Source organism: Peromyscus californicus, unplaced genomic scaffold, assembly GCF_007827085.1.
Source record: "Peromyscus californicus insignis strain IS unplaced genomic scaffold, ASM782708v3 Scaffold_5__1_contigs__length_169319896, whole genome shotgun sequence".
NCBI classification, from domain to species: Eukaryota; Metazoa; Chordata; class Mammalia; order Rodentia; family Cricetidae; genus Peromyscus; species Peromyscus californicus.
This window is the reverse complement of record NW_026294573.1, coordinates 142,110,561-142,126,202: the sequence shown is the minus strand read 5'-3', so window position 1 is coordinate 142,126,202 and position 15,642 is coordinate 142,110,561. Positions and strand designations below refer to the sequence as shown.

At 41.7% G+C, this 15,642-nt stretch overlaps 1 protein-coding gene across 1 annotated transcript in view; it reads left to right on the top strand.

The window, feature by feature from the left end:
* LOC128097696 (cholesterol 7-alpha-monooxygenase) overlaps window positions 1-15,642 on the top strand; it is a 49,352-nt gene that overhangs the window by 20,030 nt on the left and 13,680 nt on the right. The gene's annotated exons all lie outside the window — the stretch shown is intronic.

Here is a 15,642-nt window from a genome sequence, read left to right as displayed (position 1 = left end):
AAGAGGGAAACAGTTGCTGGGGAAAGGAGACATCTGACCAGCTCTCCTGCTTGGAGCAGACTTTTCTACCTGTCAAGCTCCCTGCCAGTCTTGCAGAGGGCTCTATAGATACAGCATCTGATTCACCCATGCTCGGTGGGCCTTCTGGAGATGCACCCACAATTGAATCATCTATTCTCTTAAATAAGCCCTGACTATGCTCCTGTAAGTAACCCCAGTGAACTCATGGGCTCACCACATTGGGCATAATCATTATTGTGGTCTGTTCATTTCCTGTCTGGGTTGAGTATTTGCCCATCTCTACCCACCAAAACTTAGCACAATAATTGGAGATTAGAAAAAAAAAAAACTAGGTAAACAAAATTTAAACAAAATCGCACGACGAAAAGAATTCTACTCAATGGCTACCAGCATGTAGGGAATGGCCAGTTGGGAGCCTGTTTTTGAAGGTATTACATTGCAAAATAAATCATAAACCTGCTAAATGCTATTAACTGAGCACTAGGGACACCTTCAAAGCTACCTAACTTGAGAAATCGGTACAGTTCTCACTAAGGCCCTCTTCAAATGTGGATGCAGAGGATCATGGGTAAGAAATATCTGGAAACAGAGGCTCAAAGACTAGATCATTAATTTTGGACAGCAAAATACTATTGATACTCTGGAATTGGTATGTCCCATCAATAGCATTTCCTAATTGTGATACACCCTGATTGCTGTGTTCTACCCTTTCCAAGCTCTATCACAGTTATCTTAGTGCTGTTCAGTTGGAACATGGTCCAAGAATAGAGACGTGTGAGGAGAATTCTGAGTACTTGTGAGAAAACTCCAAGAAAACAAAGCAAGAATCTTGTGACCTCAGTTACTTCAAACCACAGAATTGTTCTTGGAATGTATTTTCATGCTCCTCTCAGGTGTATCCGACAGGAGTGAGTTTACTTCAGTTGTTGTTCATATGCCTCTATGGAAAATCATGTTTTATAGAGGATGAGGCTTGTCCTTGTGATTGTGCATGTTACTCAGGTAAGGGAAAGGATAAGGCTTTGGGCCAGTAACAACCAGCTGACTGTTTCCCCTGAAGCCTTTGAGGAAAAATGTAAGGCAGTATTATCTTTCATATAACCTTGCTTCTAATGCAGCTAAATGTGACCAACTTAATTGTAAATGAGGATGTCTGCTAATAAGACACCTCAAACCATCCTGTAGACAAAGAGATTCATAAGAGGTGACTAGGAAAGTCTGTGGCTAAGTCTTGGTGGCAGGGATAGAGTTAACTCTCTGCCATAGTAGATCTATGAGCTGATCATGTGAATGTGAGAACAAAGATAATTTAGTATAAATAACACACTTGAGACACCTGTGAAGTCAAAGGGTCAAAGAAATTACCAGCTGCCAAACAGCTGTGGTCAAAGACTTTAGAGCCAGAGATGAACAGAGTGGGGCTTCATCTACCCACAACTGGATGGGAAGCACATAAACAATGCATGAGCAGAAAATAAACCAGTCTCAATAGAGATTACCTCACTCTTTGCCCAGTTTCTGCCATGGCCCTATAAAACCCCAGAAAAAGGAAATTCAATGGCCCTTAACCGCTCTTGTTCTTGGAAGTTTCACTTTTTCTTAATTTCTTAATTTCCAACTTTCATGAAATAGTTTATTTATTTATTTATTTATTTATTTATTTATTTATTTATTTATTTATTTATTTATTGAGACAGAGTTTCTTCATATAGCCCTGGATGTCCTGGAACTCACTCTGTAGACCAGGTTGACCTCAAACTCAGAGATCTGCCTGCCTGTGCCTTCTGAGTCCTGGAATTAAAGGTGTATGCCACCACCACCCAGCGGCAATAATTCTTAATAAAGCCTGCTTCCACTTGGTTTACCCCCATGAAAGTCCACATGATTAATCTTCATTTGTGTGAGACAATGAACTTGGAGACATTAAGTAGATCTTTGATCATCATTTCTTATATCTTATTTCTTTAGGTCATGTACAACTGAGGTATGAAAGGGCCCATTGCTCTTAAAGACCTCCCATCAGTTGAACTGGAGAGATGGCTTAGCAGTTAAAAGCATCTACTGCTCTTGCAAAGGACCTGAACTTACTTTCCAACCCCCATATCAGGCAGCTCACAATCACCAATAATTTCAGCTCCAGAAGGACATGACATCCCTTTCTGACCTCTGCAAGCACTGTCAGTTATGAGAACTTACCCCACCCTCACATGCACAGAATTAAAACATAAAACGAACCATAAAAACAAATACAAAAAAAGTCTGCATCAGTCCTATTTTGTGGATAAAATAGGTACTAGCTTTAGATAAGTATAGGGGCAAAGATGACTAGAATATGAGTAATGATGGTAGTGAGTGTCATAAGAGATTACATGGGCAACAACTCAACTGAGCTTCAACATCTGTGCTGTGACACAAAACAGGAGTTAGGCTTACTATTAGGTTCTGTATAGGCTTGGATACTGCCAACACTGTTACTATTGCAGTAGCTATGGATGTCAACAAGGCCAATAAGCTAACATCATCATAATTATATGGGCTAGAGTAATTGATTTTCTATAATTGTCTTAGGGTTTCTATTGCTATGAAGAGACGCCATAACCACAACAACTTTTATGAAGGAGAACATTTAATTGGGGCTGGTTTACACTTTAGAGGTTTAATCTATTATCATCATGGCAGGAAGCATGGTGGTATTCAGGCAGACATGGTACTAGAGAGGTAGCTGAGAGTCCTACATCTGGATCAGAAGGCAGAAAGGAGAGAGTGAAACTGGGCCTGGCTTGAGCATCTGAAACCTCAAAACCCATCCCCAGTAACACACTGTAGTTGGAAGTTTTCTCAGGTCCTGCCTGGCCCTGTGGTCCTGCGTTCCTCTTGTCCTGCCTGGCCCCACAGTCCCTCAGCCTCTTACAAAATAATCATTGAGAGGCTTAATATTAAATATCAATTGTATGGCCTATGGCAGGCTTCTTGCTAGCTAGCTCTTATAACTTAACTTATTTCTATTAATTTATAAGTTGCCATGTGGCCATGGCATTACTGGTCTGTTGGCATCTTGCTGCTCTTTCAGCAGTGGCTGGTGTCTCTCTCTCCTCTCCTTTCTTCTCTTTGTATATCTGCTTGGATTTCCTGCCTGCCTCTAAGCTGCCTTGCCATAGGCCAATGCAGCTTCATTTATCAACTAATCAGAGCAACACATATCCACAGCATACAGAAAGACATTCCACGGCACTTCCTTTATTCTGTATAATCAAAACGGAAGGTTTTTAACTTTAACAGTAAAATTACACATAATAGAACAGTTATCAAGCAAGAATTACAGTTATAATATCTAGTCTCTTTGTATTTAGCAAAATTAAAGAAAATATTCTATCTATCCTATGTTTGTGAGTCTACAGTTTCATATCTAATTTATCTTTTATCATAACCAAGGAAACTTATAATTATAATTATTTAATCTTCAACTACATCAAAGACCCCAGAAGAATATAGTATTACCTAAGTAAACCGGAAGAGCGTTGTAAACAACTTCTAAAAATCTAGAATGACAAAGACAGCTGGCTGCCTGGACAGTTATCCAAAGTCCCTCTGTAACTTTGGGGCATCCATCTTCAACCTATAGGCCTAGAGTTTCTCAGTGGCTTCTCCCTGTGTCCTGCAGAATGTCTGGCAGTCTCCTCTGTGAAGCAGGAATCTGAAGGACCATCTTGCCTTGTTTTGGCAAAATTCAGTGATCATTTTTCCATGGGTCCTGCATGTCCAGTCAATATAACATTTTGTCAAGCAGTCCAGACAAGAACAATTCCTTGCCCAAATTGCTAACTGTTGCCATAAAGAAAGTAAACTCCATATGGAATTTTTTTTGACACCCATCATCTTCTTTGAAGTAATTGGTGCTGTCAGGAGCAGATGTGTCTCACTGTCCAGAAAAGTGCTTAAAAACATTTCAGATGCCATATTCTGTAGGTCTTTGAAGTGTTTTAAGATTACCTATCTATCTGAAATATATCTCTGCATATCTAGAAAACCTAATTAACATGACTATAAGTTTAACTATTATAGATGACTATTAATATATATTTTTAAATATATATTACATTTTTAAATGAGCTGCATAAGCATAATACCCTAAACAAGAGTAGAACTATATATACAGTATAATAAAATTAGCTTTCAATTTGTATCAATAAACTAAAATCCATAGCAATGTAAAACATTTCAAATAAGTTGTTGCTCTTTAAAAGTAGATTCAGCTGGGCAGTGGTGGCGCAAGTCTTTAATCCCAGCACTGGGGAGGCAGAGCCAGGCGGATCTCTGTGAGTTCGAGGCCAGCCTGGGCTACCAAGTGAGTTCCAGGAAAAGGCACAAAGCTACACAGAGAAACCCTGTCTCGAAAAAACCAAAAAAAAAAAAAAAAAGTAGATTCAATAAACTATCCTTTCATCCTATCATATCTGTATCCCCTTATCTTCTTTATAAAGAGATTGCATTTATAGTCACCCTCCTTTAAATAAAAATAAACATTTATAAACAATATTTTGGGAATTTGGGCATAGCTTCTCATACTACTTCCTGCTGGTTGGGACCACTGACAATCTTATGGGGATCCTGAGAAAATTAAGAATTATAGTTAAGTCTCGGCTGTAGTAGTCTGTGAAGGCTGGATCATCTCAGCCAGTCACTTTGAAGCTAATTTTGGATGTTGGATCATCTGGGCCATGGTGTCGTTGGAGACCTTTCAGGGGGCCTTGGCTTATCAAACCATATTAGCCTGGAAGCAATCCATAGGTTCTCATTTTCTGTGAAAACAAAAGCAGAACCTCTTTTCCAAAGCCACATATCCTTAGACACAAATTTTGAAGTCAAGATACCTTTAAAATATATATTGGTTTAACTCAGCAGCCTTTACAATCAAATGTTTTTCTCCAGTTAAAAATCCCAAAGACAATATAGTCCAGACTCTCTGTGTGATTTCCATCTTCATGTGGCTTTCTTTTATATTGTTTTTACTGTCTCATTAAAGACTTTATTTTTAAAAATTATCTATTTCTTTATATAACTGCCTATCCTCCTTTCCTCTCTCTTCCAAGCCTATGTACATTTTTACACATAATATAAACCATTTAAAGGTTTATTTCAACTGAATCTGTCTCTTGTGTATCTATAATCCTTTTCTGATCATTACAAACTGCAGTGTGGCTAAGACTGAAGTGGCAGCCCTGGCTGCTGACTCTGCCCACTGAAGCTTTTCAATATGGTGGAGGGATCCAGGAGATTCATGCTTACCCTGCCAACTCTGGGGTCCATGCTGCCATCAGGTAGCATGCAGCTGGCACATAAACCCTTTTGGTCTATATGAGTAAAGGCTAAATCCACCATGTAGTGTGCTGCTCAGCTTGGAGACACCTTCGTGTACTGAAGCGGGAATCTGCCATGCTGTGCTCAAGCCCGAGTACTGTGGCGTCTGGTGGAAGGCATCCCACAGCAACATACTTCCTCCAACAAGTCCACACTTATTCCAACAAGGCCACACCTTCTAATAGTGCCACTCCTTAAGACCTATAAAGGCCATTTTCGTTCAAACCAGCACAGTAGTCTTGGGTGTCCCTCTACTCTGTTTTCCAGTACATATTGCCATGTCCTGCTGCCATGATTTGCCAGAGATTGGGATGAATATTTTATCCTTAGTTTTAACAAAACATTTTGTAAGATAACACATTATGTATTCTGGTTCCTTTTTTTCTACAGTGTGAATTGGTTTAATTTAATAGGGTGAGCCTCTCTTTTTCTCTTGGATTTGAATTCATTTGCTTAAATCAGTTAGAGCTGAAAATTTGAGGATTCTAGACCCAAGTCTCATCATTTAAAATAGCAAGTGCTGCATCTCATTGAACCATCTAGGATTACAAAATAAACATCTAACTAAAGTTATGCTCAAATGGTAAGAAACAGCTGTTACCTAAATCCTGAGTCATTAGCTCAGTTCTGGGCAAATCACTGTGGCCAGCAAGATTCAATGCTCTGTTTACTTTTGTATGAACCAATGACTCAATCTCTGGAGGTATACAAGTTATCTGCATTGCAAGCTTCCCAAAGCCCTAGTCTGAACTGTCTCAGAGCACATTAAAAAGGCATCCAGATACAAGAAGAGTAGAATTTGTCTTCTGTTTTAACCAGAAAAGAGACAAGTTGTCATGTCCTTCTTTGCCTGGCTTCCAGGGACTTGACCTTAGTAGGGATGAAGAAGGAATGAAGAAATAACAAAGACAGACACACAGAAACATCTGGGAACAGATGGACTGGACTCTTTGATGGAGACACTCAAGCACCTCAGAAGCTCAGCTACATTTATTATATATAGTAGAACAGATAGGTGGGGTGTGTTGGCTAGTTTTATGTCAACTTGACACTACCTAGAGTTATGTGAAGGGAGGGAACCTCAACTGAGAAAATGCCTCCATAAGATCCAGCTATAAGGCATTTTTCTTAATTAGTGATTGATGGAGGAAGGCTCAACCCATGGTGGGTAGTGCTATCCCTGGGCTAGTGGTCCAGCATTCTACAATAAAGCAGGCTGAACAAAAGCATGAGAGCAAGTCAATAAGAAGCACCCCTCCATGGCCTCTACATCAGCTCCTGACTCTAGGATCCGGTCCTGTTTGAGTTCTTGTCCTGACTTCCTTCCATGATGAACAGTGCTGTAGAAGTGTAAGCTGAATAAACCCTTTCCTTCTCAACTTGTTTTTTGGTCATGGCATTTAATCACAGAAATAGAACCCCTAAGACATGGTGGGGGTTTAATTGCATACAGTTGAAGCAAGGAGGCAGTGTTTATGGTGTACAATTGTTCCAAGTTAAGCTACCCTAACTAGGGGCATTCCCTCTAGGGGCATTCCCTCTAGGGGAGCAGTCTTTAGCTGTAAATTCCCAGGAGGAGAAAACTATGGTGAACATTTTCTGCACACACTGTCAACACTTCGTACCCAGGACAGAGGAAGGCTTTGCCATCGAGTGTGGGTGCTTTGCCACTTTCCCATGGGTCTTAATATGGTGGGACCCATCTGAACAACACATTCACTCAGGACTTCACTCACTCAGGGCTTCCTTCATTCCCCACAATAAATAATTGGAAACCATTAAAAATATGAATTTTTGTTTAGAGATCTCTACAGGACCCCCTTGGACAGAAGGTCACTCTCCAAAAACTGATAGCAGGGCCCCATTCTGAGGAGGACAACATCCACACAGCTCTTTGAATGTAGAGAGGTCAAGCTGGTGCCTGCATCGAGCCTTCATCCCCTATATTCTAGAGTCTTTGGTGCAGGAAGGCACTCTCAAAACTGCAGGAAGAGAAATCTGGACACCAACCCAGCCACAAAACTCTTCACCTACAATTTGTACAATTTGTCCTGTCTGGAAGATGTGCTGGGGCAATGATGGCATAGAACTTGTGGGAGTGGCCAATAAATGTTTGGTTTGACTTTAGGCCTACAGTACCACAAGAGGGAGCCCGTGCCCTACACTGCTTCCGTGGCCAGGAACCAGAGAGGCTGGCCCAGAGACCTAGGACAGAACTAAACAAGACAGGCCCAAACAAGCAAGCAAGCAAACAAACAAATAAATTTTTAAAAATTAATAAAATGTCCCTAATGATATTCTGCTATACCCATAGATCAGTGCCTTGTCCAGTTGTCATAAGAAAGACTTCCTCTGGCAGCAGATGCGAGTGAGTACGGATACCCACAGCCAGATTCTATGCAGTGTTTAAATTGGAGGTCTCCATCGGGTCTCTCCACTCAGGGATGGGCAGCCCTGCGGAAGTGGAGAAGGAAATATTGTAGGAGACAGAGAGTATGGAGGACACCAGGAGAACATGGCTCACCAAACCAACTAAGCAGGGCTCCCAAAGACTGAAGCTGCAAGCCTGGGGCCTGCACGGGTCTTCCTCAGGCCCTCTGTGTACATGTTACTGTTGTCGGCTTGGTGTTCTTGTGGGACTCCTAACAGTGGGAGCAGGTGTATCTCTGCCTCTTCTGCCTGTTCTTGTGATTTTTTTCCTCCTATTGGGCTGCCTTGTCCAGCCTCAATATGAGGGCTTCTGCCTTGTCTTACTATATTTTGTTTTGTGTTTGGTTGTTGTCTCTTGGAAGCCTGCTCTTTTCTGATCGAAATGGAGGATAAGTGGATCTGGGGGAGAGGGGAGGTTGGGGAGGAGCTGAGGAAATGGAAACCGTGGTTAGGGTGTGTTTATATGGAGAATAATCTATTTTCTTTCTTTTAAAAATGACACCACCAATTCTTTCTTTCCTTTAGATTTTATTTTCTTGTTTTTTGTGTGTATGAATGTTTCACCTGTATATATGTGTGTGCACCACATGAGGATCTGGTGCCTGAAGAGGTGGTGAGCCTCTGTGTGAGTACTGGAAATGAATTCAGGTAATTTGCAAGAACAACAAGTGTGCTTACTGATTGAGCCAACTCTTCAGCCCTGAGAAGAGTCTATTTTCAATAAAAATATTAATTTTTTATGCAATATAATTTGATGATATTTTTTCCTTTTCCCTCTGCTCCTCCCAGATCCTTCCCACCTCCCTATGCACCCAACTTCATGTTCTTCTCTCTACTCCCAAAAAGCTCTAGGAAAAAACAGAAACAATAATAAAAACAAACTAAATAAAAGAAATACTAATAAAATAAAAATAAACAACAAAACAAAACAAAAAGCACACAAGAAACACGAAGTCCATTTTGTGTTGCTCAGTCTACTCCTGGGCAGAGAGCATGCCCTGGAGTGTTGTGGTTGACATATCCAGTGATAATCAATCTATTGGAGAAAACTGATTTCCTGTTACCCAGCAGCTATCAATTGCAAATAGTTTAAGGGTGGAATTTGGTTTTTCCTTCCCCTTCAGTGCTGGGGTTTTGTCTGGTTTGAACCTGTACAGGGACTGTGCATGCTGTCTCTGTCTATGTGAGTGCATATGTGCACTGGTCCTGTTGTCTCTAGAAGACACTGTTTCCTTGGAGCTATTCACCACATCCAGATCTTACAATCTTTCCTCCTCCTCTTCTGCATGGATCTCTGAGTCTTGCAGGGAGAGGTTTGATAAAAACATCCCATTTAGGGCAGAGTGCTCCAAAGTCTCTGATTCTTTACAAATTGTCTAGATATGGATTTCTTGTTAATTCCCATCTACTACAAGAAGCAGCTCCTCTGATGAGGGTAGAGTGGAGCACTGATCTATAGGTATAGCAGAATGTCATTAGAGGTCATTTTATTGCTATGTTCCTTTAGCAAAATAATATGTTTCCCCCATGACCAATCTTTTCTCAGAGTCTTGGCCACTTTAGCAGTGTTAAGGATGGATTCCATATCTTAGAGTGGGCCTTACATCCAATAATAAAAAAAAATGGTTAGTTACTCCCATAACATTTGTGCCACTATTGTACTAGTATATCTTTCAGGCAAGTCTCTGTTGTAGGTCATAGGGTTTGCAGCTGGGTGAAACTGATGACTGCTTTTATCCTCTGACAGCATATTTAAAGTACCTTCCAGCAGCAAGAATACTAGTGAGTAGGGGTGAAGTTTCTAGTTGGGCACCAGTTCAATTTCTCAATGTCTGATGATATAAGAAAGTTGTGTCTTAAGCAGAAGGGCCTTACCATCAAAGATCAATAAACAAATGACAGTACATGCCGGTGTGTGGTGGAATTGTGTTCCCCAAAATATTGTACACTCTAATAAACTTATCTGGGGTCAGAGAACAGAACAGTCACAATATTAAACATAGAGGTTAAGCAGTGGTAGCACACACCTTTAATCCTAGCATTCCAGAGGCAGAGATCCATCTGGATCTCTGTGAGTTCAAAGCCAAGCATGGTGACTCAGGCCTTTAACCCCAGGAAGTAATGGCAGAAGGCAGAAAGGTATTTAAGGTGTGAGGACGAGGAACTATAGCCTGGCTAAGCTTTTAGGCTTTTAGCAGCAGTCAGCTGAGACCCATTCTGATGAGGACACAGAGACTTCCAGTCTGAGGAAACAGGATCAGCTAAGGAATTGGCAAGGTGAGGCAGAAGCAAGCAGATCTCTGAGTTCAAGACCAGCCTGATCTCCAGAGTGAGTTTCAGTACAGCCAGAGCTACATAGTGAGACCCTGTCTCAAAAACAAACAAAAACAAAACAAAAAGCTCAAAACATTAAGTACAAAAAGCAAAACCTTGCCGGGCGGTGGTGGCGCACGCCTTTAATCCCAGCACTCGGGAGGCAGAGGCAGGCGGATCTCTGTGAGTTCGAGGCCAGCCTGGTCTACAGAGCGAGATCCAGGAAAGGCGCAAAGCTACACAGAGAAACCCTGTCTCGAAAAACCAAAAAAAAAAAAAAAAAAAAAAAAAAAAAAAAAAAAAAAAAAAAAAAAAAAGCAAAACCTTACAGTAAGCAGCAACAATGCTCAGAATGAAACTTTAACCAAGATGCCTGTACTAACCAGTCAACATAATGATGCCTAACGATATTCTGCTATACTCATACACTGGTGCCTACCCCAAGAGTCACAGACAGCCTTCATCCAATAACTGGTGGAAACAGATGCAGCCACTCCCAGGCCCAGCTTGGGGCAATCCTGCTGATGAGAGGGAGGAAGGGTTGTAGGAGCCAGAGGGGTCAAGGACATCACAAGAAAACTCACAAAAACAGCTAACCTGAACTCATAGGGCCTCACAGAGCCTGAACCAACAACCAGGGAGCCTGCATGGAACTGACCAAGGCCCTCTGCATATATGTTACATCTGTGTGGCTTGGTCTACTCATGGGACTCCTAACAGTGGGAGCATGGGCTGTCTTTGACTCTTTTGCTATCTTTTGGAACCCTATTCTTCATACTGGGCTGCCTTGTCCAGCCTTAATATGAAGGGAGGGGCTAGTCTTACTGCAGCCTGATATGCCATGCTTCGTTGCTATGCATGGGAGGCCTGCCCTTTTCTAAACAGAAACAGAGGAGTGGATGGGGGTGTGCAGAGGGGAGGTAGGGGGAGGAAATGGGAGTAGAAGAGGGAGGAAAAAACTGTGGTTGATATGTAAAATAAGTAAATAAACTTAATTAGTTAAAGAGAGAGAAAGAAAGGAAGGAAGAAAGGAAGAAGGGAAGGAAAAAAAGAGAAAGAAAGAGGGTGAGCAAGCCGCTTGGCCACCTGAGTTCAATCCCTAGAACAACATAAAGGGGAAAGGAAAGAAAGGGCTTCACAAAATTTCAGGAAATCCAAGAAAGAGACAAGAAGAAAAAAAACAGAGGCAGGTGAGATTCCAGACTGCTGCCCAAGGAACAGCATACCAGCAGACCGTTAAGCCACAGAACACATGATAAAACCTAGACTAATAGAAATGGGTTAATGTAAGATATAAGAGCTAGCTAGCAAGAGGCCTGCCATAGACCACACCTCTTGTAAATAATATTAAGCCACTGAGTGATTATTTTGTAAGCAGCTGTGGGACTGTGAAGCTGGGCAGGACTGGAGAACCTTCTGTCTACATTTAGCATCCAATGTGGGCCAAGAATGTCCACCTAAAACCTGAGAAAGCTTTTAAAAAAGATTCTTAAACAGAGCTGAAACAGCTTCCTAGTTGGGTCTATTAGGCAAGCTATGAGCTACTGTATGGCAGGTTTGTGGTGTGCAGGCTTGACCTACAGCACAGCAGACTCCTGCCACAGTACACAGAGGTTTCTCCAAGCCACACAGCACACCGCTTGGCAGATTTAGCTTTTGCTAGCACAGACCAAAAAAAAAAATTAGTTTCTGGGCTACATGCTCCTTGATAGAGGCATAGACCCACTGCCTCCCAGAATCGGCCAAAAGAATGGCTCCCAGAACTGGTGGTCAATTACTTCCACCATGTTGGGAAGCTGAGGTGGGTGGAGTCAGCAGCCAAGGCTGCCATTTCAGTTCTAGCCATGTTGCAGTTTAAAGCAATAGATTCATAAAAAGACAGATTCAGATGGAATAAACCTCTAAATGGTATGGTTTATATTATGTGTAAAAATGCAAGTAGGCTTGGAAGAGAGAGGAAAAGGGGGATAGAACAATTATATAAAAATAGATAGTTTTAAAACAAAGTCTTTAAAGAGACAATAAAAATAATATAAAAGTTAAGCAACATAAAGATAGACACAGAGAGTCTGGACTATACTGTCTTAGGGATTTTTAATTGGAGAGAGACATTTGATTACAAATGCTGCTGAGTTAAACCAATCTGCATATTTAACCTTTTTTTCTTGTTGTTTGTTTTTTTGAGACAGGGTTTCTCTGTGTAGCTTTGGTGCCTGTCCTGGATCTTGCTCTGTAGGCCAGGTTGGCCTCAAACTCACAAAGATCTGCCTGGCTCTGCCTCCCAAGTGCTGGATTAAAGGCATGCACCACTACTGGGCTTCCAATATATATATTTTAAAGGTATCTTGACTTAAAATTTGTGTCTAAGCAATGGAAAAAAGAAAGCATCTTCAACAAATGGTGCTGGCAAAACTGGATATCAACATGTAGAAGGTTGCAAATAGATCCATATCTATCACCGTGCACAAAACTTAAGTCCAAGTGGATCAAGGACCTCAACATAAATCCAGCTACTCTGAACCTGCTAGAAGAGAAAGTAGGAAGTAGTCTTGAACGCATTGGCATAGGAGACCACTTCCTAAATAGAACACCAGTAGCACAGACTCTGAGAGAAACAATCAATCAATGGGACCTCTTGAAACTGAGAAGCTTTTGTAGCACAAAGGATACGGTCAACAAGGCAAAGCGACAGCCTACAGAATGGGAAAAGATCTTCACCAACCCCACATCTGACAGAGGACTGATATCCAGAATATATAAGGAACTCAAGAAATTAGACATCAAAATGCCCATCCGTCCAATTAAGAAATGGGCTATAGAACTAAACAGAAAATTCTCAACAGAGGAAACTCAAATGGCTGAAAGACATTTAAGGAATTGCTCAACATCCCTAATCATCAGGGAAATGCAAATCAAAACAACTCTGAGATACCACCTTACACCTGTCAGAATGGCTAAGATCAAAAACACTGAAGACACCTTATGCTGGAGAGGATGTGGAGCTAGGGGAACTCTCCTCCACTGCTGGTGGGAATGCAAGCTTGTACAACCACTTTGGAAATCAATATGGCGCTTTCTTAGAAAATTGGGAATCCATCTCCCCCAAGATCCAGCTATACCACTCTTGGGCATATACCCAAGGAATGCTCAATCACACCATAAGAGCACTTGTTCAGCTATGTTCATATCAGCATTGTTTGTAATAGCCAGAACATGGAAACAACCTAGATGCCCTTCAACTGAAGAATGGATAAATAAAATGTGGTACATATACACAATGGAATACTACTCAGCAGAGAAAAACAATGACATCATGAGGTTTGCAGACAAATGGATGGATCTAGAAAAAATCATCCTGAGTGAGGTAACCCAGACTCAGAAAGACAAACATGGTATGTACTCACTCATAGCAGGATACTAGATGTGGAACAAGGATGACTTGTCTGCTACTCACATCACCAGGGAGGCTACCTGGAAAACAGGACCCCAAGAAAGACACAGGGATCACCCAATGACAGAGAAATGGAATGAGATCTACATGAACAGCCTGGACATGAGTGGGGGTAGTGAAAGGCGAGGGTCGAGGGAAAGAGAGCTTGGGGGAGCGGGAGATCCGAGCTGGATCAACAACAGAGAGGGAGAACAAGGAATAGGAGACCATGGTAAATGAAGACCATTTGAGAATAGGAAGAAGCAAAGTGCTAGAGAGGCCCACAGAAATCCACAAAGATATCCACACAACAGACTGCTGGCAATGGTCGAGAGACAGCCCGAATTGACCTACTCTGGTGATGGGATGGCCAAACACCCTAATTGTCGTGCTAGAAACCTCATCCAACTACTGAGGGATCTGGATGCAGAGATCCATGACTAGGCCCTGGGTGGATCTCTGGGAGTCCAATTAGTGAGAATGAGGAGGGTTTATATGAGCGAGAATTGTTGAGACCAAGGTTGGATAAAGCACAGGGACAAATAGCCAAATGAATGGAAACACATGAACTATGAACCAATGGCTGAGGGGTCCCCACTGGATCAGGCCCTCCGAATGGGTGAGACAGTTGATTGGCTTGATCTGTTTGGGAGGCATCCAGGCAGTGGGACCAGGTCCTGTGCTCATTGCATGAGTTGGCTGTTTGAAACCTGGGGCCTATGCAGGATTGCTTGGCTCGGCCTGGGAGGAGGGGACTGAATCTACCTGGACTGAGTCTACCAGGTTGATCTCAGTCTGTGGGGAAGGTTTTGCCCTGGAGGAGATGGGAATGGGGGGGGGCTGGGGGGAAGGTGAGGGGGACGGGAGGGGGGGAGAACAAGGGAATCCGTGGCTGATATGTAGAACTGAATTGTATTGCAAAATAAAAATAAAAAAAAAATTTGTGTCTAAGGATATGTTGTTTTGGAAAAGATGAGAACCTATGGATTGCTTCCAGGGTAATATGTTTTGATCACCCAAGACCCCATGAAAGGTCTCTAATGACACCATGGCCCAGATGATCCAACATCCAAAATCAACTTCAAAGCAACTGGCTGAGATGATCCAGCCTTCACAGACTACTACAGCCAAGACTTAACTATAATTCTTAATTTTCTCAGGATCCCCATAAGATTGCCAGCACCTCCAACCAGCAGGAAGTAGTATGAGAAGCTATGCCCAAATTCCCAAAATATTGTTTATAAATGTTTATTTGTATTTAAAGGAGGTTGATTATAAATGCAATCTCTTTCTAAAAAAGTAAAGGGGATAGTACAGATTTGATAGGATGAAAGGGTAGATTGTTGAATCTCCTTTTAAAGAGCAAAAACTTGTTTACATTGCTATGGATTTTAGTTTATTGATACAAATTTAAAGTTAATTTTGTTATACTGTATGTATATTACTGCTCTTGTTTAAGGTATTATGTTTGTACAGCTCATTTGAAATTGTAATTTATAATTAAGAAATACAGATTACCCACCCTCACCCTCCCTGGTGAGGCCGACTTGGTTCCATTAGCTGATGGCATAGTTGAGCTTTATAGACTAGGCTGAGATGGAGGTGGAATTATAAAAGCAAAGCAAAGACTTAGCCTTGACTCCAGTAGCTTGGGCAATAGAGTTTTCCCTGAACGCAGCACAATACAGCAGAGACTGATGGGGCCTTGGTGCCAGGGCTTGGATCAGGTCATTTGCACATAGGGACAACAGTGTTCATCTCATACTGCTATCATGTGGTTTAGTGAGGCAAGACAGTGAAGGGTTTCACACCAAACATTAATGCATTGGCTTAACCTTCCCTAATAACAGAAATAGTGCCAGAAGCCAAACAGTGTCTCTCCTAACTTTTGATTGGCTGTATCCTCATGAGAAGCAGAGGCGCCTTTTGTCTGTTTATCTCTGTATCTTCAGCACATAAGAAATGCCTTTTACAAAGCAGGTGATACGTAATGTGAACAAAATACATGAAATAAGTACTAATTAGTACGTAGCTAGATGGTGGCATGTTACACTTTCCCTCTGTAATAAGGTGTCCTTTACTACCCTTAA